The sequence below is a fragment of the Bos mutus genome, chromosome 9, assembly GCF_027580195.1.
Source record: "Bos mutus isolate GX-2022 chromosome 9, NWIPB_WYAK_1.1, whole genome shotgun sequence".
Taxonomy (NCBI): Eukaryota; Metazoa; Chordata; class Mammalia; order Artiodactyla; family Bovidae; genus Bos; species Bos mutus.
The window spans coordinates 49,489,863-49,512,748 of NC_091625.1; the positions used below are offsets into that span (position 1 = coordinate 49,489,863).

The 22,886-nt window shown below is 36.1% G+C and overlaps 1 protein-coding gene across 1 annotated transcript in view; it reads left to right on the forward strand.

The window, feature by feature from the left end:
• Window positions 1-22,886, forward strand: part of ASCC3 (activating signal cointegrator 1 complex subunit 3) — a 338,210-nt gene that overhangs the window by 262,781 nt on the left and 52,543 nt on the right. The gene's annotated exons all lie outside the window — the stretch shown is intronic.

The window sequence follows — 22,886 nt, forward strand, 5'->3', positions numbered from 1 at the left end:
CTGAGTCTGCTGTAGTTCACTTATTATTAGCTTTTTTCCTACCTTTCCTATTGCTTTATCATTCTCAATAGGCATCAGTATCCTCACAATTTTCCGATTTTTCAGTGTTTTCCCTTTGAGAAACTAGTGTATAGCTTTTGTGTGTGTTATAGGGCCACATACAATGTAATGAGTCAGAAAATATTTGTTAACGAATTGATGGATGGGTGGATGGATCCTGTATAAATCAGTTTCCTATTGTTTGCTCTATAGAAATGAGAGGAGGATTAAGTATACAAGACAGCTATCAAAAAATTATATTTTGTCAAATTAACTCATTTCTGAGATAAGAATATTTTTTAATTAAGAATTTCTTTTAGATTTCTAAGAATGAGATTTTTTTATCATTTTCTAGACAGATTCATAAAAACAAAATTAGGAGAAAGACAGTAAAATAATGATTAATTTCAGCCAGCATCTTAAACTAGTATCTGTTAGATTTAAGAATATAATGTTTCTTTCATATTTACCTACATTAATGTATTTGCCTAATTTAGTATTTTAAAGTGCTTGGGATCACACAGTAATAGATAACACTTTTCATGTGCCAGACACTATTCTAAGAACTTCACATTGATAAACATTTAATCCTAACAGCAGTCACTAATTTGATATTGATAAAATCCCATTATTATTCATGTTTTAAGGATTAACCAACTTGTCCAGGGTTGCACATCCGGTGAGTAGTTCGCAGTCTCGCACCTTAGTATAAGTTCTTAACCACTACCCTGTTCTGCCTCTCCTGTGTGTGTGTGTATGTCTCACACACACAGAGTGAGGTGGAAAATACTGAGGTGGGAGGTCTAAAGTATATCATGTTAAGACTAGGTGCATATTGTTTTTGTAAAGATTTGTGAATACCATACACCTGTTACATTCTGTATCCTCCTGTGAATACCATATACCTGTTACATTTTGTATCCTCTTCCACCCACTATTTGTGCATGCCTGCTTAGTTGCTTCAGTTGTATCCACCAGTTTGCGACCCCATGGACTGTAGCCTGCCAGATTTCTCTATGGGATTCTTCAGGCAAGAATACTGGAGTGGGTTGACATGCCCTCCTCCAGGAGATCTTCCTGATCCAGGGATCAAACCACCTACTACAGAAGCCCACAAATGTATATAGTACCAAGGGAATTCAATCATTTTTCTCTTTTGTCTTTTACATAAAAAGACATTGATCAAAACAAGTGGTCTGTTCACATCCTTTCAGCATCCTTTTTCTTTCCAGTATCACACTGCCTAAAATGACTTAGGCTAATCTCCTGATACAGCTTTATTAAAATAGAGTCAACTCTTTTGTGAATAATAAGAAAAACGAATCATCTGCAAATGTATTTAAAGTAAACTACAGTATATTTACGTAGATATTGTTCAGCAAGCCCCCTTGATGATTTCCACAGCAACAATGATCTAATGTCTTCATCCTATGGTATTTGATCCAGGAAACTCTCAGCTTCTGCTCAGTAGTATCTAACTAAGTCTGTAATATTTAAGTGAGCCCTCTTTTTAAGTGAGGATGTTGGGGCATTAGGAGTGTAGGACTCAAATGTAGGAAAAGGAGATCTGTAGGTACCGCTTTTTTGCTTGCTAATTTCTTGTTTAAAAACCATATGTACACAAGAACGTAAGTATAACAGAGAAACATTAAATAATAAATCAGGACTGTGTTTGAAGTAATTATAATGCAATTTCTAGAAATCATTCTTTCAATGAGAAGTGTTTTTAAATATTATTCTGTGGCCACACCTGAGATTCCTAAGTGAGTCTCAACATAGCTTCATTATCATCTCTGCTCTCACTTCCAAAACTACATATTAATCTCCTTGAGGTTTTGAAGCAAGGAGAAAGAAGTGGTCAAGCGGAGCTATAGAGGAGGGTATGACAAACACAGGAAGGCAAAGAAAAACAGCGTACGTGAAAGTCCTCTTGTCTACCAGCACTGTTTTTGTTTTTATAGTGTTTAATAATGTCACCTTATGTTTTGAACAACACAGTATTGTAATGTATTTGCTGTCAGCGTCTCCTTTAACTTAGATACAGTCACTAAAGTTTCTAAAGTCATTTTCAAACTTTTTTATTTTTAAAATTTAATTATTTTTAAGAGGAATTTTTAGTATTCCTGAAAAGATCACAACTGAAAAGCTTCTATTCTCTTGGGCATTACTTTGAATTCACTGTAACATTTTCATCAGTTTAACTTTGGCAGTGCATAAAGTTTTCTCATTTTTTAGGCTACATATTATATTTAACTTTCGGTTAAATTACATGCAGAAATTATGTTCATTAAGATTTTTATTTTAGGTGTTCTAATTATGTTCCAATGTGATTATTGTTGGTGCAGAGAAAACAAACTAGAAGGTAACAATAGAATGAATAAAGAATATTAAAACATTCATTGACTTTTACCAGGCATTTAAAAACACATGAACCCTGATATCTCAGTTGGTAAAATACCCACCTGCAATGCAGGAGACCCTGGTTCGATTCCTGGGTCTGGAGATCTGGAGAAGGGATAGGCTGCCCACTCCAGTATTCTTGGGCTTCCCTTGTGGCTCAGCTGGTAAAGAATCCACCTGCAATGCAGGAGACCTGGTTCAATGCCTGGGTTGGGAAGATCCCACTGTTCTGGCCTGGAGAATTCCATGGACTGTGTAGTTCATGGGGTTGCAAAGAGTTGGACATGACTGAGCAATTTTCATTTCTGGAGAAGGGAATGGCAATCTACTCCAGTATTCTTGCCTAGAGAATTCCACAGACAGAGAAGCCTGGCGGGCTGTAGTCCATGGGATCGCAGAGAGTCAGATGTGACTGAGCAACTACATTTTCACACTTTCACAATTTTATTGCCAGTAGTTTTTCTTTAAAAACTAAAAAGAGAAAGCCATAGAATCAGGTCATTTCATGGTATGCTTCCTTTCACAGTGTTTTTGGCCCTTAAAATTTCCCTCTACAACAGTGTTCCATAGCAAAAAGTCGTCAGATTTGGTTAAAAAAAAATCCCTAACATTAGGTACATGTGTACCCTGTCTTCTGAATTCTGTCCTTTTTGTCCTTTTCCTCTGTCAGTAGGCTGGTTAGGATCAGCCTGGTATTTTGCAGAATAGCATTTACTCTATTGACAATATCACCCTTTTGACAAAGGATGAGTTTAAAGATGAAAACTAAACTCTATTTTAAGCACGTGATGAAGTATGTATAATTTGGATGTTTATCTTTAATATTTTACTCTATTCAAGTCCATATTAAACTCCATCAGTCACATTTCTACCCACAGACTATGTATTGATTCATCTAAGAAATACTTATTTGATGCCTATAATGTATAACGCTCTTTCTAGGGGCATGAGATAGAATAGTGAACATTAGTGACAAACTCTGTGTATGTGTGTATTAATATACAGATAAACTATGGGCATGGTAATAAACTATGAAAGACTTAGGTGTTGCTCCTGCCTGAGGTCCCCAGCAAATGTGATACTCAAAGAATCACAGCAAAATATTGTCCACCATGAAAAAGAGTCTCTAAAAACAAAATAGGATACGGTATTCTTCCTTCAAGTTAATCTTTCCTGTGCGTAAGATTTGCTATATACGTTTCTGCTGGCCACACATCAAAAGAACATCATTCAAAAGAATGGGCCCAGGAGAGCTGCTCCAATGATGAAAAGTATATTATTGGAGCATTTCAATCTAAAGAGGTAAAGGCTTTGAATCAGTTAACAGATATTAAAATCATGAACTGTAAGAATAGATTGTGAACACAGGTAACTTTCATAATTAATAGGAAGCTCCATCTGATCCTGCAGGTAATAAACTCAGAGAATTTATTACTTCACTTGACAAATATAATGTAGGCCAAAAATATATAGATTCAAAAAGGACTAGAAAATATTTACAAATGATAAAACTACTAACAGAACTAAAAGAGAAAATGGAATTTTGCATATCATATTTGGTATGGTAGATGCTGATCATTCTGTTTCAGAAAAGGCAAGGATGAGGCTTAGATGAAAATGTATCATCTATATGGTATTTTTCTCTGGGTTCACCAGATACTTGGACTATTTTTTATCCTTCAGAATATATGGGGGTGGTATTTGTTTCTCTGAATGTGACAGTCTGTTACACACTCAAGAACTAATTCCTGTTAATTATAACTTCATTAAATATAAATCTTTTGTTTTAGTCAACACCTAAACAGAAAACACTCCCACTAAAGTTTTTTTCTCTACTAACACCTCTTTTGAAAATCCCATTTTCACCTATCTTCTTCCTAAAAAATTGAGCTGTTTTCTGGCTTACATTTTTAGTTGTCATTGTCTTTTTCTTTTTTTGTCTTTAAATGATAATAAAATATTCTATAAAGAGTAAAGATAGTAAAAATAGTAAAATAATCTAGGTGTAAAACTGAAGATTATATTGAGACCATTTCTCTTCACTTATTCTATGATAGCAACCCATTTATTTGAATCTTGTCTTTTCAATATATTCATTAAACAATTATACCAACTACCTTTTGTGAAGCACCTACAACATGCCAGGCATTTAATATACATTATTTATAATACTCAAACACTTCATGGTAAATGTTAATATTATGTAGAGAATACTACTGATGTTTGATGAGGATATTTTAAGTTTCCCCAGGTTTTATATGAAGTAGCTGTTTAGAACTCTTTTCCCTGCTCCTTACTTCCTCTCTTAGACATAATTTATCCTTATTCTATGATTTAATTCCAACTGTAAAAAAATTTTAAGTACTGAAATGTGATGGTAGATACTTTTTAAAAGTCAGTTAAGAAGCAGAATTACTTTTAAAATTATGTGTGACCTTGTAACGTAGACTTACAGGTTTTAAACACAGGTGTTAATTACTGGCAAAATAATTATTTCAACATTCTTTATTGAAAGTGTATATTTTAAGTTTTAGGCAATATGATGCTATTTGGAAAGGTTAGGTACTTTATAAGAACTCTTGCCAAGATTTTTTTCTAACACCATGAATTAATAAGCTTCATAATTAAGGCAGCTGCTTCACACTTCTATTGTTAACCAATGACATTACATCTGTCTTGCTCCATTGATGCCCTCCTCCTACTTATTGAAGCATTTAGCAGTTTTGGCAACAGGGATTACATGGCATGGAGTAAGTAGTCTAATTAGATATAAGTGAAAATCCTGAGGGAAAAGGACCTTTAAAAAGTAATTTGAAGAATCTCTTAATGATGTTGGCACTGACAGCCAAGTAGAGTAGAAAATGCCTGTCATCATGGCAAATAATGGATTGTGATTTGATATGTGCAGTGGAGTTTTAGAAGGAGCCTGTTTTAACAGAGTAATAGAATGAAGAGATTTCAAAGTCAGGGGAAATTTGAGTGAATTTTTCATAATATGCTTGCTATAGTATTCATAGTTTTGAAAGAAAGCAAAATATGTCCCAAATGTATTCTGATCTAAATGAAACAAATGAATTTGTTTACAAAACAGAAACAGACTTAACAGATATCAAACACAAGCATAAGGTTACCAAAGAGGAAACATGGCGGGGAGTGATAAACCAAGAGCTTGAGATGAACCTACACACACTAAATATAAAAGATAGATAACCAACAAAGAGCTACTGTACAGCACAGGGACATCTACTCAGTATTCTGTGATAACCTATGTGAGAAAAGAATCTTTTTAAAAAGAGTAAATTATGTGTATAACTGAATCATCTTGCTGTACACCTGAAAGTAACACACTTTAAATTTTCAATAGATTGTTTTTAAAAAGATATACTCAGTTGTTAAGGTTCTAGTGACTACACTGAGAAATGAGATTATATACCAAATATCCAATCTGAAAACTTGTGAGATTCTCATTTTTCCATGAAGCCTTGGATTTTGACTAAAATTATGGGCTTCATGTGTTAATGTAAAATTGAACCATTCCAAATTTAGGGAAGCTCCAAAGCGATAAAATTTTGATATATTAATAAATTTCCAGGTTTGACAGTTCTCTGCACTGCTTTCTTTAAAAACATACTGGTTCTTTCTTTGCCCATATAGAGAAGATTTTCAGTAATACAACATCTTTAATGCTTAAATTTTGTTCTCTTTGGGACACAACCACAGATCTTTTGGTTGAAAATTACAAACGTATCTTTCTTATAGACTTGGAAAAATGAACAAGAGTTTTTTTTCCTAAGGAAGAAGTTTTAAATGTAATAAATAAAAAGGACAAGCCGTATATGAACACCGTTGGTAAGGAACCGCACATGTAAAATTGAGTTCATTAAAGGAAAAATGAAAGGGAGGAAAGGTTAACTGAGTAACAGTGAACATCACCAACCTCATGGCCTTCCATTTCCAAATAACCTTCTGACAATCGCAGGATCCCATCTGCTACTCTTTATCATCCTAGTGGGGAAACCTAATGGGATATCTTCCAGGGTTCATGAGGAGAGCTTCCCTAACCTTCAGTCTGGGGAGTTGGTTGGCATCTTTAGGAGAGGCACAGATGGCAGATGTCTTTAAAAAAAAAAAAAGGTATCTTTCTACTTCTCTTGGTCTGTTTCCCTTGAGACATTCCCTATTCTCTGTTATTTCCTTAGCTTCTTCCTAGCTTTCCACACTTACAAGGTTTTCTCAGCTCAGAAAAAATGGAAGTAAAGTTTTCCTGGTGAAAACTTTCATTTCTCAGATAGATCTGGTGTGATATAGTAGATTCCTCTAATGATTTTTAAGCTAATGATGTTCTGGTGAGCCTAAGACGTATTTGTAATATTACCTGAAATTTGACCTGTTTTAAATTTTTTATACTTTTTTTTTCAAGTTACTCTTTGGCTTTCAGTTATTCTCTCCCACAGAATAACAACTAACAATTACTGGAATTCCAAATGTTGCTGATTAAATAGGGTTGTTAACTAAGAAATGAGTTTAGATTACCAAAGTATGAATAGCTTTAATATTTCTTTCATTATCACCTAGTTTAACTTTCTCATTTTTTCAAACATCAGAGACCCAGTTTTGCTCAAAATGACAGAAATCTGTATGGAAAAAAATAATACAAAAACTGCTCCCAAAGGGCAGAACTGAAATTAGAATTCTTATCCCCCAGCAATCTTTTAAATGCCCTTCTCTTTTTTTCCCCTTTGCTGGGTTTTGTATTGAGCATTTTCTTTTTCATCTTCTTGAATCTTATTTTTCCCTTTTATTTAAATTTACAAAGCAAGGCATATAAAAAAAATAATTTAGTCACTCAGTCGTGTCCAACTCTTTGTGACCCTATGGACTGTAGCCCTCCAGGCTCCTCTCTCCATTAAATTCTCCAAGCAAGAATACTGGGGTGGGTAGCCATTCTCTTCTCTAGGGGATCTTCCCAACCCAGGGATCAAACCTGGATCTTCTGCATTGCAGACAGATTCTTTTACCCTCTGAGCCATGAGGGAAGCCCAAGGTATATAAAAAGGTGTGTGTGTGTGTGTACATATATATAAATAATTACATATATACTTATTATTATACATATAATATTATAATCACATATATATATGTAATTTTTTAAGGTATAAAAAAATGGATGTACCATTAACCTTCTTATCCTAAGCCATGTATAAAAAATAATTCTGGCTTGTCAACAACAATTAAGATTTGCAAAGTGTTCTCGCCAATACTCAGCACTCTTGGGGGAATACCAAGGAAATAGAAGACAGAGCTATGTCTTTTAAGGATATTTGTACTAGATCCCAAAGAACCTCATAAAAACAAAGAAACAGGCTTGTGCCACGTATATCTGTCTCTGCTGCTGGGCCTGCTCCAAATAGTTTTGTCTCTTCACAGAAAGTGTTCAGTCCTGCTTATGGCATGGCAGAAGAGTTGCTGACATTGTCCTCAAAAGTCCAACTTACTAGCTTGGCCTGGGGGCAAGATTGGATCACCGAGCTCCTGGGGGTCATGTTAAAAGCATTTGCAAAAGGAGATTCCACTTAGACATTTTTAAATTACAAATAAAATCTTGAGTGGTTTCCTGTAAATTAAGTCATATTTATAAAACTCCAGGGTAGTCTGCTTTTCAGGGAACCCTATCATGAATCACGTGGCAAAGTAAATCATTGTTAACTTGGTTTTGAATATAGTTTTGTTTATCATTGGTAGTAACTCGCTGCTTAACTTAATGATATCATAACTAGAATTGTCAGTACACATGCAATGACATTGGGAAATAAAAATGTAATGAAAATGTGAGATTGAAGGTTATTGTCTATCCGAGGATAAAATCTCTTCCCTAAATTCTAACCATTTGTCACTTCATTCTACTTTGAGTAAGTAGAGCATTATTTAGACCATAAAAATAAGTGAAAAATAAATAGAAACTTTAATAGTGAATAAAACATTTTAAAATATAATTTCCATATGCTAGAAATTGGTTTCAGCTCAAAATGTTTCTAATTTCATCCCAGTAAAATGTAAGTACTCTGAAATTATGCTTAGGGTTTCATTGGTCCAGCAGGTGGAGCAGTTCAAAAACCTATGCTAGCTCCATCCTCAGTAGTGTTGATTAGGTTCATGGTTCCTGTCCTAAGTATCTTCCCAATAGAAATAATGCTGAAGTATTGCCTTTTATTTTCACAAAGCAGCCAAGTAGGTAAATAAGTGTGGTCATTCCCAATACTTAAAGCCAACTAAATATACTTTATTTAGTATACTGTATTATGTATACAGTATCGTTTTCTATATAATAGAGCAAAAGAAAAATTAAACATCCTAAAGAAAAATTAAATATCCTTCCCAAGCCCCTATTAGTATAATTCAGAGTCCTTCGGTATTACATTGTTTTGGAAACATGGAATTTTTAAAAAGTGACCATAGAAATACTCGTTGGTGTAGAGAGAGATATACAGCTCATTACGTTAACTAACATGCCAGACCTTCTCTTTATGTAATAGTATAGAGAAACACAATAGAAACACTATGTGCTTTAAAAAATAATTTTAAACTGTATTAACACAGTTTCAGATAAACTTTTTATAAACTCTCTAGATATAAAAATAGTGTGTTAAGGTGTATCCTAATGTGTGATATAACAAGAGCAAGTTGTTATTTTATTGAATCTTGTTTTATAGAAAATATTACTTTTGTAAGTTTGAGGGGATTTTTAAGGGGCTTCCCTGGTGGCTCAGATGGTAAAGCGTCTGCCTGCAATGCGGGAGACCCGGGTTCGATCCTTGGATCGAGAAGATCCCCTGGAGAAGGAAATGACAACCCACTCCAGTATTCTTGCCTGGAAAATCCCATGGATGGAGGAACCTGGTGGGCTACACTCCATGGAGTCACAAAGAGTCAAACACGACTGAGAACTGAACTTCACTTAATGAAAACAGTACAGTTACCCTTTTTTATTTGTTTGTTAATTCTGGCCATATTTCTTTATACTTAACAACTAATGAATTGTTCTCTAATCTCTTTGGTTGTCATCAGACCTCTACTGGCCCTCATACATTAGCCATTATTTAGTCTGTAGCTCAGCGGTAAAGAATCACCTGTTGATGCAGGAGATGCAGGTTTGATCCCTGGGTTGGGAAGATCCTCTGGAGGAGGAAATGTCAACCCACTCCAGTATCTTGCCTGGGAAATCTTATGGACAGAGGAGTCTGGGGTCACAAAAAGAGTCGGACAGGACTTAGTAACAGAACAAGAGATTTATATATCCTGGTCACTTTCTCAAAAGACAGTTTCTTGTCCATTAATTCTTCTGAATTGTTCTTTTTATAGTCATTGTATTTTAAAGAAAAGAACCTATAGTTCAATTAAAGAGTGATTCCATAACTGTGACTTTTGTGTTATCACCTCCATAAGTATCTCATGGAATTATTGGGGAGATTAAATTAGTTAATATAGGCAAAGAAGAGAACACTGCTCATTTGCTCATCTGCAGTACTTAGTGTTAGCTATTCTTGTATTTAGTCATATTTACTGAAGATACAATGGCACCCCACTCCAGTACTCTTGCCTGGAAAATCCCATGGACGGAGGAGCCTGGAAGGCTGCAGTCCATGGGGTGGCTGAGGGTCGGACACGACTGAGTGACTTCACTTTCACTTTTCACTTTCCTGCACTGGAGAAGGAAATGGCAACCCACTCCAGTGTTCTTGCCTGGAGAATCCCAGGGACGGGGGAGCCTGGTGGGCTGCCATCTATGGGGTCACACAGAGTCGGACACGACTGAAGCAACTTAGCAGCAGCAGCAGCAACTGAGGATACACTATGTCCAGGCATGGAGTATACTGCAGCACACTAAGCTGATGAAGTTCCAATAATTATGGAACTTCATAATGAAATTAGCAAACAAGTTAACAAATAAACATATAAATTCAGGAATGTGTAAATGAGTTTAAAAAAAAAATAAGGCAGGAGTCTGAAGATAATAGAGAAGCCTGTTCTTCATAGAACAATTGAGGAAAACTTTTCTGAGCACGTGATATTTGAACAGCGAACTGAGTGACATGAAAGAAAACTCATGAGAAATCCTTGGGGGAAAAAATTCTAGGCAGAGGGAATAGCAAATGGAAAGGTCGTGAGCTACTTGTCAGGGAACAACAGGAAAGCCTGGATGGCAAGAGTGGGCAGGGCAGGGCTGAGGTGTCTTTGGCCTGGCTGAGGAGTTAGGAGCTTATCTCAAGTGCTAAGAGAAGCCATTGGAGGAATTTTGATCAAAAGAGTGATATGACATTATTATCAGATTGGCCAAAAGGTTCATTTGTTTTTTTCTGTAAGATGTTCCTTTTTTTTTTTCTTAAGGAACATATGGTAACTCAGACCTTGGCATTCTTGATCACAGTGTCATTTTCTGAGTTTTCACTCTTAGATTGTTCTGCCCCTATTCCCTTGTTCTCGCTGCCTTTCTCCCCAGCTTAATGTTTTACTCGAGGCCATGGCTCTAGGTTTTAGCATACCGTGGGGGAATGACAAAGTCTGTAAAAGTAATGATTCCCCACTGCCACATTATCCTACCTCCAAATAAAAAAGCACTGCGGTTCTTTAATGAGACATTACCCTGGCTTCCAGACCAATGTCTGTGCTCCTAAGAGCACTCATCTATTCATAGTTGTTAAAAACCACTTAGTAATTAGAAGAAATCATAAAGTAATTATGATTCGTAATAGTGATTATGGCTGGGTGATTACTCCTTCACTAAGATGCTTTGCAAATGGATTAGCACTTCTTTGAATTAGGAGCTTTGGCTTGAAATCTATGAGGAGGCTATATTAGTAAGAAAAATGTCCTTTCTTCTGGGACTAAGCAGAAAGCTATAAAACAGCCAGGAAGCCACTGGAACCTGGCTGACAGAAAAATCAGGCAAACCAAATTGGCCAGTTTATTAAGCATATATTCATCTGAAACAATTTACTTCATTCAATTGCAGTTAAAGCTCTGGTCAATTTAATATATTAATAGTTCATTAGTCATTCCAACTCTCAATTGGGCTATGATATATAGTAGTTTCTCTTCCTGAATAATTAGGTAAATATTACATTGCTTAATATGAAGCTTGGGAAACGGGACCATATTAAAGTCTCAGTACTTGCTAAATACAGCTTTTCAAAAATTAGTGTTTTTGATACACAGATAAAGCATTATTTCATTTTAATTTTTGATGAGGAAATAAATACCATACCTTTTATTTTTCTGCACTTTTCTAATCTCTTCCTTCCTCTACTTCAGTTTCTTCTTTGCCTTCCTTAACTAGTTATACTTTCTCTTGCTTGTCCTTCATTTTCTCTTATCTGGAAGCTTTTCTGTTCTATGCCTGTTACTGTCCTACAGATATTCTTAAATACACATTTTCAACAGACCAGCAAGTATTTATATAGCACCTACTGTGTTAGGTGCAAGAGGACAGTGATAATGAAGATGCAGTCCCTGCTTTCAAGAAAGGAAGAGGCCTATGTCTAAGAAGCAATTCTAGTTTGATATTAACTATTTTAAAAGTGTAAGCTGTACCAGCATGTCTAGAGTATGCTGAAAGTCTAGTTATTAAGAACATGAGCTTTAGAGTCATACAGACCTGTCTCTGTCATTTTCTAGCTATGTGACCTTGGGTTAGTCACTTAATCTCTCCAAGCTCCATGCTCCTCTGTAAAATGAAGAAGAAGATTAAATAAAGGAATATGTGTAAAGCCTCAGTCAATACATTACCTGCCATATGGTAATCATTCATATCTATTATTGCTAGTTTTCATTAATAATAATATTTTAATACTGATAAGTTCTAGTAATTGATTTATTATAATTTATATAAACCATAGCTATATAGAACAAATATCATTATTCTCTCCTATTCAAAAACACCTTATAAGGGACTTTCCTGGTGGTCCGGTGGTTGAGGATCTGCCTGCCAATGCAGGGGACACATGTTCAATCCCTGGTCCGGGAGGATTCCACACACCACAGGGCAACTAAGCCCTTTTACTGCAACCACTGAAGCCCATGCACTCTAGGACCCTCCCACCTAGAGCCTGTGCTCCACAAGAGAAACCACCATGATGAGATGCCCTGCTTACTGCAACTAGAGAAAGCCCATGCACAGCAGTGAAGACCCAACACAGCCAAAATAAATGAATACATAAAATAAAACAAAAACCTTATAATATTAATTCTGATTCCTTACCATGCCATATGAGACTCTTCGGAGCCTAGCTCCAGTGTACAGATTGGAGTAAAAGTAGCCTCCATCTTCAGCTGTGCCTCCCCTTTCTCCCTTTAGCCTCTCTGTGGAGCTCTTGCTGCTCCATATGCCTAGTATGTCTCCCTCCCCACCTCAGCCAGGATAGTTTTCACACATTGGTCAAGACCAGCTCACTTAATCTGTGTGACGCACTAACCAAATACAAAGAAAGCACCATAAAATCATTGGTTAAGGGGCAGTTTATTCAACAGATATTGTTGGGTAAATTGTATAACATTTTGGAAAAATATTCATTTGATTCTGACTTCATAGCACATACCAGAATAAAATTCAGATTAAGGATTAAAGCCAAGAATAATGTTTACATTTCAAAGAGGGAGAGGGGAAGAAGCAAAAGGCATAAAGGAACTGAAGAAATTATTTAAAAAAATGAATGGATTTGCCTAAACTATAAAATATATGTATGTCTATATAAAATTTTTAAAGCATTAATATTTGTCATTATTTTTAATTATATTAAAACAGTAATATATTTTAATTTTTTCAAATTAAATTGAAAAAATAACTCTATAAAATGAAAAGAAGGCATTAACAACTTGCAGAAAAATAAATTCAATCTTAACAAATTTTTTTAAAACCCCTCAGACTTCTCAGTGATTAGAAAATATTAATTGAAACAAAAAACAGCAATCTTTTTAGCCTATTAAATTGTTGGAAATTCAAGAAGGATAATACCCATTGATGGTGAGTGTGCTGTGAGTTGCAACATTCCCAGACACTGCCAAATAGAGTTTTTATTGACTTAAACTTTCTAGAAAGAAATTTGATATCTATCAAAGTTAAAAAAAAAAGAACTCTTAAAAGTTTATGCTCTGTGGCATTGTAATTCCATTTCTAGGAATCTATGAAACAAGGAAACAAGTCAAAATACATGTACAAGGAAACAAGTCAAAATACGTGTACACAGATGTTCATCACAGCATTACTTATAGTAGGAAAAAAAAACCTGCAAAAGTTTTTTTTCAAAGATCAATATCTCTTTAAGAATAATTTATAATTGCTTATGCTAAGTTTTTGAAAGATAAGCAACAGAAAACATGGGTTTTGTTTCGATTTGTTTTCATATATCCCTATAGGTGTATTCTTGTATGGAGATATTTATAAAGTTTGACCTTGTTAGACAATAGAGGATAACTTACTGATTAACTGAATAGCTTTGAAAAGCTCTTTCAAGAAAAATATCTAACTAGTGATTAATAATTCTTAGCAAACTATAGTTTTCCCACTGTGAGGATGAAAACGAATACTTTTATGCTGAACCATTATACATATGGCAGAAGCCTAGAGGAATTTCCTCTCCAGAGATACATTAAAAGCTGAATATCTTTTGATTTCTCAACCCAAAGAAATGGATGTGCCCCATTCTTATACGTACATGTATTCTAAAAAATCATCATTACTACCAAATAAAATGCATCGAGATGGTCTTTATTACAGTAGTATTATTCATACCATCTGCATTTTGTTTTAACATCACATTCTCCTAGAAAAGAACTTATTTCACAATGTTTTCCAGCTGACAACCCCATAGCATTTAAGCATGTCTCAGAGGTTTGATTACGTCAGAAGGTTAGAACTCACTTTGCTTTAAAAACAGAAAACACAATACGAAAGAACCTGAAAGGCAAGAAAAATTTACAAATGTCAGTCTCCTCAGATACATAAATTCTACATGTTCATATGTTCTCGTCATTATTTTGTATGTAATTCAGAAGAATAATGCAGTTTGGCAGAAGCACTATAATCTGTTTTAAGGACTTTAAAGATTTCCATTGGCAACAGAGAATTGTTCTACATATACTTTCTTCAGCCTATTAAAACATAGGTCCTCCATCCAAACTCTGTGGGTATTTTCTGTTATTTATTAAACAGTGTCAGCAAATTTGTAAGACAAATGCCAAACAGGTGTCATCTCCTACTGACAGATGAACAAATAAACTGTCTTGCAGAACCAGTGACTGAGCTGGCAGTGTACTGCCCTGCTGGACGAGAGCACAGAAAGGGTTATAACCTTGAACTTCTTTTACTTATGTTTTGTCAGTGAAGGAGGAAGAGAAGTGAGAGAGGAAAGAACCAGTAAGGCATAGAAATAAACAGTGAATTCCAAGTAAAATCAGGGAAAAAGGAAAAAAGAGTTAATTGTGATTGAGACCACACTAAAATTGTGTGGATATAGCTTAAAAGCAGAGTGAGCTTTTTTTTTTATTATTATTATAGAATGGAAATATGCTGTGATTATTTAAAATATTTTTGTTAATAAAATTTATAAATATATGTCTTATACAGATTTCAGAATTCAAAGAACTTTAATGCCATAGAATACTCTTAGAACTGTGCTGAAAAAATGTTTCTTTGATCATTCAGAAGACCTATAAAGATCTTTCAGGGTCTTGAAGCTATCTTTATAAACATCAGTCATCATTACATTATGGATATGTTAAAATGCTAAAGGGCTCATTAAAAAAGAGCTGATAGAGTCCTGATAAACTGAATTTGCTATTTGTGGACCAAAAGCAATGGTTCTTTTGGTTTTAGAGCAGGCAGATGTCCACAGATAACCACTACATCAGTGTGTCAGTAAAATAAAGCCAAGTAAAATCAAAGGTTTCTCTGTATAGCACTTTGTTAGGAACTGATTAAACAGTCTTACTTTTCTTATTGAAGCAAATAGTTGGCTGCTACATCTGAGAATCTGGAAATGTGTATATGCCTGATATATATTATCATATTGCACTATAGAAGTTAAATTTCAAGTTAATGAGCCCCATATGCATACCAGACTTAAGAGCTATATTTTATAAACTCTAAACACTTTGTTTTCCAACATTTCAAGCACCAAGGAAATGCAGACTAAGTTGAGGAATTGGGTTAATTTAGCTTACAACATGCGATTGCCTGTGATTGAATAGGTAGGTAGGAACGTAGGTAGGTCGATATATATATAGATATTCCTATAAGATGTTCTGGGGTTTGAATATGACTTTAGCCGTAAGAATGCATGTTTGCTTTCTTTTGATTCACACAGAGCAGATGGATGCTTGACTGCCTGCTAATCCACAGCTGGAATGGTTTCAGCAGCTTCCACGTTGCTGGGTTAGAGTGGCTTTTCTAGTGGACTGAGAGGGCAGCAAAAGAGGGATATCATTATTCATCAGTATCCCAGTGGGAGTGCTGCCAGCAGAGATTAATTTTTTCTGTTATGCTTGTAAAACAAGCTCAGGTGGAGTCTCTAATCCTCAGGGCACGGGTGGCAGATCAAGGAAGATGCTACAAAGCTAGTTAATTTTCTGATTCTGGGGGAAACAGAAGCTCCGTTAGATGTATAAATACATGATTGCAAATTTAAGTAGCTCAAATTCAAATGGGATCTTCCCACACATCTGGTACTGAAAATCTCTATTTTTCTTTGTTGTCTTTAAATATAACTTCTTACAAGTTTGTCCTGGAGCCAAAATACTGGTAACTCTACATATGAGGAAGTAATTAATTTTTTGAGTTAATGACAAAACGCCTAATTTTTATAAACATGAACAAAAGCTTTCTACCTAAAGCAGACTCGAACTTAGATGCCTAAAATACCCACTTAAGTATATTACCAGAAAGTTATGGCACTAGCTATCTGATTGGCACAGTTGGTTTGGTATTGTTTTTTTTTTCCCCTTAATGTATAGTCAGTCTATTTTTTAATGGTTTTATTTTTATTCTCAATACATGATTTCCATGTGACACCTGTTCCCTGTATCTTATTATATGATCCATCAGTATGTTTATAGATTTGAGCAATTAATGTAGGCTTCAAAATAAAGTTAGGTGACTTTTTTTTTAGTAAACAGAACTTATCCAGTAGGTATTGTCTTCTTAAGATTATTTATCTTTAAAAGTCCTTTACTACACTTATTACAAAAATTTTTAACTTCTTCCAGGCCCTTGGCACTTCTGTTGATTCTTTTGGGTCCAAGTAGATATTCATTAATGGTTCTTTCTTGTTTGAACATTTGCTTTTGTTTTGAGAAAATGATAAGCAGTTATATGAAGCCTAGATTCAGAAGACTAAAGTTGATTGATGAAGTCAGAGAGTATAATTTGGGGTTGTGAAGTTGATTATGACTACAAGATAATGTAGTTCCTAAAGTCTTTCTGACTGAAGTTATAAACATTTGAAAGATGTTTCAAAATGTTTTGAATGACAGAAGCCTTATTGAAAGGAATTTATAGCTTCTCAGAATATTATTTTGAATAGCATGACATGCATGTGTTCTGGGATATTTATTTAAAATCAGTCCCTCCTCTGACTCTAGTCACACTTTGCACACCTTTCTTTTTGTTAACTTTTGGACTTTTGTTAGTAATGAGTCCAAATCTTGTTATTTACTAAGAGCATTTCATAGTCCAAGAGGAGATACACATTTTTAAAAGCACTCAGTGAAATGCAAAAACTACCACTTCATGAAAGAGGCTCCTACCAAAAGCACAGTGAGAGTCAGGAAGGCTTTCTGCTGCTGCTGCTGCTGCTGCTGCTGCTGCTAAGTCGCTTCAGTCGTGTCCGACTCTGTGCGACCCCATAGACGGCAGCCCACCAGGCTCCCCCGTCCCTGGGATTCTCCAGGCAAGAACACTGGAGTGGCTTGCCACTTCCTTCTCCAATGCATGAAAGTGAAAAGTGAAAGTGAAGTCGCTCAGTCGAGTCCGACTCTTAGCGACCTCATGGACTGCAGCCTACCAGGCTCCTCCATCCGTGGGATTTTCCAGGCAAGAGTACTGGAGTGGGGTGCCATTGCCTTCTCTGAGGAAGGCTTTCTAGTTATGAAGAAATAGCCAGAGGAATAATGAGAGTTAAGCAAGTCTCCAAGGGACTAGAGAACTAACTGAGGAGTTAGGATGAAGCCCAGAGTCATTTGTTAATAATTTTTGAAATAGTAAACTGCTAATAAATTTAAGTAATTGTTCCCTCAATCTGTGTCAAATAAACCAATTCTTATTGTTAGTTGTCTATCCCACTCAGAATAAAATATAATTTAAATACTATACCTAGCTTAAACTATTTCTAACCAAACCTAAAACCCCACAAATCTGTAGCTTCTTCATTGATCTTTTCAGATGGTTTAGTTGCTAAGTCGTGTCCAACTCTTGCAATCCCATGGACTATAGCCCACCAGGCTCCTCTGTCCATGGGATTTTCGAAGCAAAGATACTGGAGTGGGTTGCCATTTCCTTCTCCAGGGGATCTTCCTGACCCAGGGATCATGTGATTAATTCTGTAGCTGGCATTTGACTCTCCACAGTGTCTTGGCAATCTGATCACAGGTTGGAAAAGAATTTCGTGACGCAGAGTTGCAGAAAGGAGTGAGTTTAATAAAAACAAAGAGCAGAGGTAGTATGGACATTGCAAGTGCAGCGGGTTGACAACTCCTGACAGGCCAGCGAGAGTGGACAGGATGCTGTTAGAACAGTGGGTCAGCTAGTAGCCAGTTTTTATAGCCTCAAGACAAAGAAAACTTATGCTGAAAGGTTGGCATTAGGTGAATGGTTAGGGTGCTATAGTGTGAGCAGTGGGGTGGGGCTCTTTGCCTGATATGTGGTCAGGAAGCATGCTGGTGATGATCAGGGGACTTTCGGCAGTGGTTACAGAGGGGCTCAGAGGTAACCTTGGTTGTGGGCTCCGATTCTGTCACCTTGGTGCAAGGCCTCACACCTGTGCCCTTGGGGCAGGACTCCATTCATAAGGAATACTGTTTCAAGAGAGAATAGAAATTATTTGTTGAATCAGTCCTTTATTTTGGGGGGCTCCAAAATCACTGCAGATAGTGTTTGCAACCATGAAATTAAAAGATGCTTACTCCTTGGAAGAAAGTTATGACCAACCTAGACAGCATATTAAAAAACAGAGACATTACTTTGCCAACAAAGGTCCATCTAGTTGTCAAAGCTATGGTTTTTCCAGTAGTCATGTATGGATGTGAGAGTTGGACTATAAAGAAAGCTGAGCACCAAAGAATTGATACTTTTGAACTGTGGTTTTGGAGAAGACTCTTGAGAGTCCCTTGGACTGCAAGGAGATGCAACCAGTTCACCCTAAAGGAAATCAGTCCTGAATATTCATTGGAAGGACTGATGTAAAAGCTGAAACTCCAATAATTTGGGCACCTGATGCAAAGAACTGACTCATTTGAAAAGACCATGATGCTGGGAAAGATTGAAGGTGGGAGAAGGGGACGACAGAGGACGAGATGGTTGAATGGCATCACCGACGTGATGGATTTGAGTTTGAGTAGGCTCCGGGAGTTGGTGATGGACTGGGACGCCTGGCATGCTACAGTCCATGGGGTAGCAAAGAGTTGGACATGACTGACTGAACTGAATTGATCAGAATTTTTTGTAAATTTTAGGGATATCTACATTTTTCTTCCTAATCAGTGCAGATTTTGCTGCTTGATGGAGTAATTCATATGTGAAAGACAGTGAAAATCACTCAGTTGTGTCTGACTGCAACCCCATGGACTGTCCATGGAATTACCCAGGCAAGAATATTGGAGTGGGTAGCCATTCCCTTCTCCAGGGGATCTTCCCAACCCAGGAATCGAACCCCAGTCTTCTGTATTGCAGGCAGATTCTTTACCAACTGAACCTCTAGGGAAGCCTCAATTCCTAAAAACACTGCCATTTCAGTTTCCTCTGAGAACCTAGATTTTTGCATTTCAAATAAATCCAAAGTTCCCTTAGACTATTTAAATAAGTTGTAGGAAAGGAACTTTCCACTTAGTGAAAAAAAAGCAATAAAATCTAATACATTTGAAATAATACCCTGAGCTGTTCTCTATTACTGATAGGAGCCATTCAGGCAGTATGGCTGACTTTCTGTCACTTCAGGTGCTATGGCACAGGTCTTTCTTCTTCTGAACTCTCAACCCTAGTGATGGGTTTGTTGATTAGACATCTAAGAGGTTGGGTTTTTTGTTTGTTTGCTTTTGAAACTTAAAAGGGTGTGTATGAGCACTGACTCATTTCAAAAGTTTTACTACTATATTCTGTTAATGTGTTCATTGTAGGTTTTAGTTTCTTGATATTCATAAACTATCCTGATGAACAATCATTTATAAAAATTAAATTTATGTTTGTATTAATAATGATGATACTGTCCAGATAGAATTCTGTGATGCACTTACTATATTTACCATATATTCAAATATACAGATCTGTATACCCTATTGTAGCTTGAAGTTCATGTTCTCCCTCTTGGAAAACTGTGTTAAGACCTTTAGGCCACTGAAACAAAGATTTACCATAACGTTTTAATACAGATATATAGAATTACTCAATTGTGAATTGAGAGGTTTGTACATAATCATTATTAAGGCACAGAATTTATACAACATTCAAAATCTAGATAATTGGAAGTCTTGTTGCACCATTACACTAAGTAAGATTGAAAGAATCAAAGAAGAGGCAGTACTAGAGAACTGAGGATACAGGTCTCTAGAAAAAGCCACTGAAATTTAATCTGCTTAAAAGAGAGCCTAATATTTTATAGCATGTGGGGAGAAGGAAAAATAATTTAATGAAGAAAAATTTTTATTTTAATAAAAAACTAAAAGCTGTGGAGAAAAGTTCATTTACTTTTATATTCAACAGAATTTGAACTTACATCTCAATTTACTCTTATATTTTTGCTAACTCTTAAAAAGGCTGAATCAAATTTATTTTGTTTGTGGTGATTTTTTGAAGCACACTGTCTTGACACAACTTTCAAAAGACATAACATAATCATATATTAAGATATAATACTTTTCACTTTGGGTTTAACTTTCAGCATACAATCTTAAAGAAAAAATTTCTTCCAAAAATACACTTAGGACATCATCATTATTCCCAATAATCTATTTCAGTACTTTGATATTGAAATCATTTGCTTTTGAGTACTTATAGTATCATTATTCTTAGATATTTTTCTTCTTCAGATGTTAATCAGACTAACTCTTCCTCACTTTCATTGCCAGTGGATTTCTCTAGCAAATCTTTCGTTGATTTAATTAAAAAACGCGTCTTTTCCAAGATGTTTAGTTTTACTTGGAGATCATTTTTCTTATTGTTTTGCATTGTTTTATTGAATTGATATTAGACAGTTCAATTCAGTTCAGTTCAGTTGCTCAGTCATGTCCAACTCTTTGCGACCTCATGGACTGCAGCACGCCAGGCCTCCCTGTCCATCACCAACTCCCGGAGTCTACCCAAACTCATGTCCATTGATTTGGTGATGCCATCCAACCATCTCATCCTCCGTCGTCCCCTTCTCCACCCACCCTCAATCTTTCCCAGCATGAGGGTCTTTTCAAATGAGTCAACTCTTTGCATTAGGTGGCGAAAGTATTGGCGTTTCAGCTTCAACATCAGTCCTTCCAGTGAACACCCAGGACTGATCTCCTTTAGGATGGACTGGTTGGATCTGCTTGCAATCCAAGGGACTCTCAAGAGTCTTCTCCAACACCACAGTTTAAAAGCATCAATTCTTTTGTGCTCAGCTTTCTTTATAGTTCAACTCTCACATCCATACATGACTACTGGGAAAACCATACCCTTGACTAGATGGAACTCGTTGACAAATTAATATCTCTGCTATTTAACATGCTGTCTAGGTTGGTCATAACTTTCCTTCCAAGAAGTAAGCATCTTTTAATTTCATGGCTGCAGTCACCATCTACAGTGATTTTGGAGCCCAAAAAAATAACATCAGCCACTGTTTCCACTGTTTCCCTATCTATTTGCCATGAAGGCATGGAACCAGATGCCATGATCTTCGTTTTCTGAATGTTGAGCTTTAAGCCAACTTTTTAACTCTCCTCTTTCACTTTCATCAAGAGGCTTTTTTAGTTCCTCTTCACTTTCTGCCATAAGGGTGGTGTCATCTGCATATCTGAGGTTATTGATATATCTCCCAGCAATCTTGATTCCAGCTTGTGCTTCCTCCAGCCCAGCGTTTCTCATGATGTACTCTGCATAGAAGTTAAATAAACAGGGTGACGATATACAGCTTTGACGTACTCCATTTCCTATTTGGAACTACTCTTGTTCCATGTCCAGTTGTAACTGTTGCTTCCTGACCTGAGTACAGATTTCTCAAGAGGCAGGTCAGGTGGTCTGATATTCTCATCTCTTTCAGAATTTTCCACCATTTATTGTGATACACACAGTCAAAGGCTTTGGCATAGTCAATAAAGCAGAAATAGATGTTTTTCTGAAACTCTCTTGCTTTTTCAATGATCTAGTGGATGTTGGGAATTTGATCTCTGGTTCCTCTGCCTTTTCTAAAACCAGCTTGAACATCTGGAAGTTCACGGTTCATGTACTGCTGAAGCCTGGCTTGGAGAATTTTGAGCATTACTTTACTAGCGTGTGAGATGAGTGCAATTGTGTAGTAGTTTGAGCATTCTTTGGCATTGCCTTTCTTTGGGATTGGAATAAAAACTGACCTTTTCCAGTCCTGTGGCCACTGCTGAGTTTCCCAAATTTGCTGGCATATTGAGTGCTGCACTTTCACAGCATTATCTTTTAGGATTTGAAATAGCTCAGCTGGAATTCCATCACCTCCACTAGCTTTGTTCATAGTGATGCTTTCTAAGGCCCACTTGACTTCACATTCCACGATGTCTGGCTCTAGGTGAGTGATCACACCATCATGATTATCTGGGTCATGAAGATCTTTTTTGTACAGTTCTTCTGTGTATTCTTGCCACCTCTTCTTAATATCTTCTGCTTCTGTTAGGTCCATACCATTTCTGTCCTTTATTGAGCCCATCTTTGCATGAAATGTTCCCTTGGTATCTCTAATTTTCTTGAAGAGATCTCTACTCTTTCCCATTCTGTTGTTTTCCTCTATTTCTTTGCATTGATCGCTAAGGAAGGCTTTCTTATCTCTCCTTGCTATTCTTTGGAATTCTGCATTCAGATGCTTGTATCTTTCCTTTTCTCCTTTGCTTTTCACTTCTCTTCTTTTCACAGCTATTTGTAAGGCCTCCTCAGACAGCTATTTTCCTTTTTTCATTTCTTTTCCATGGGGATGGTCTTGTACCCTGTCTCCTGTACAGTGTCACAAACCTCTGTCCATAGTTCATCAGGCACT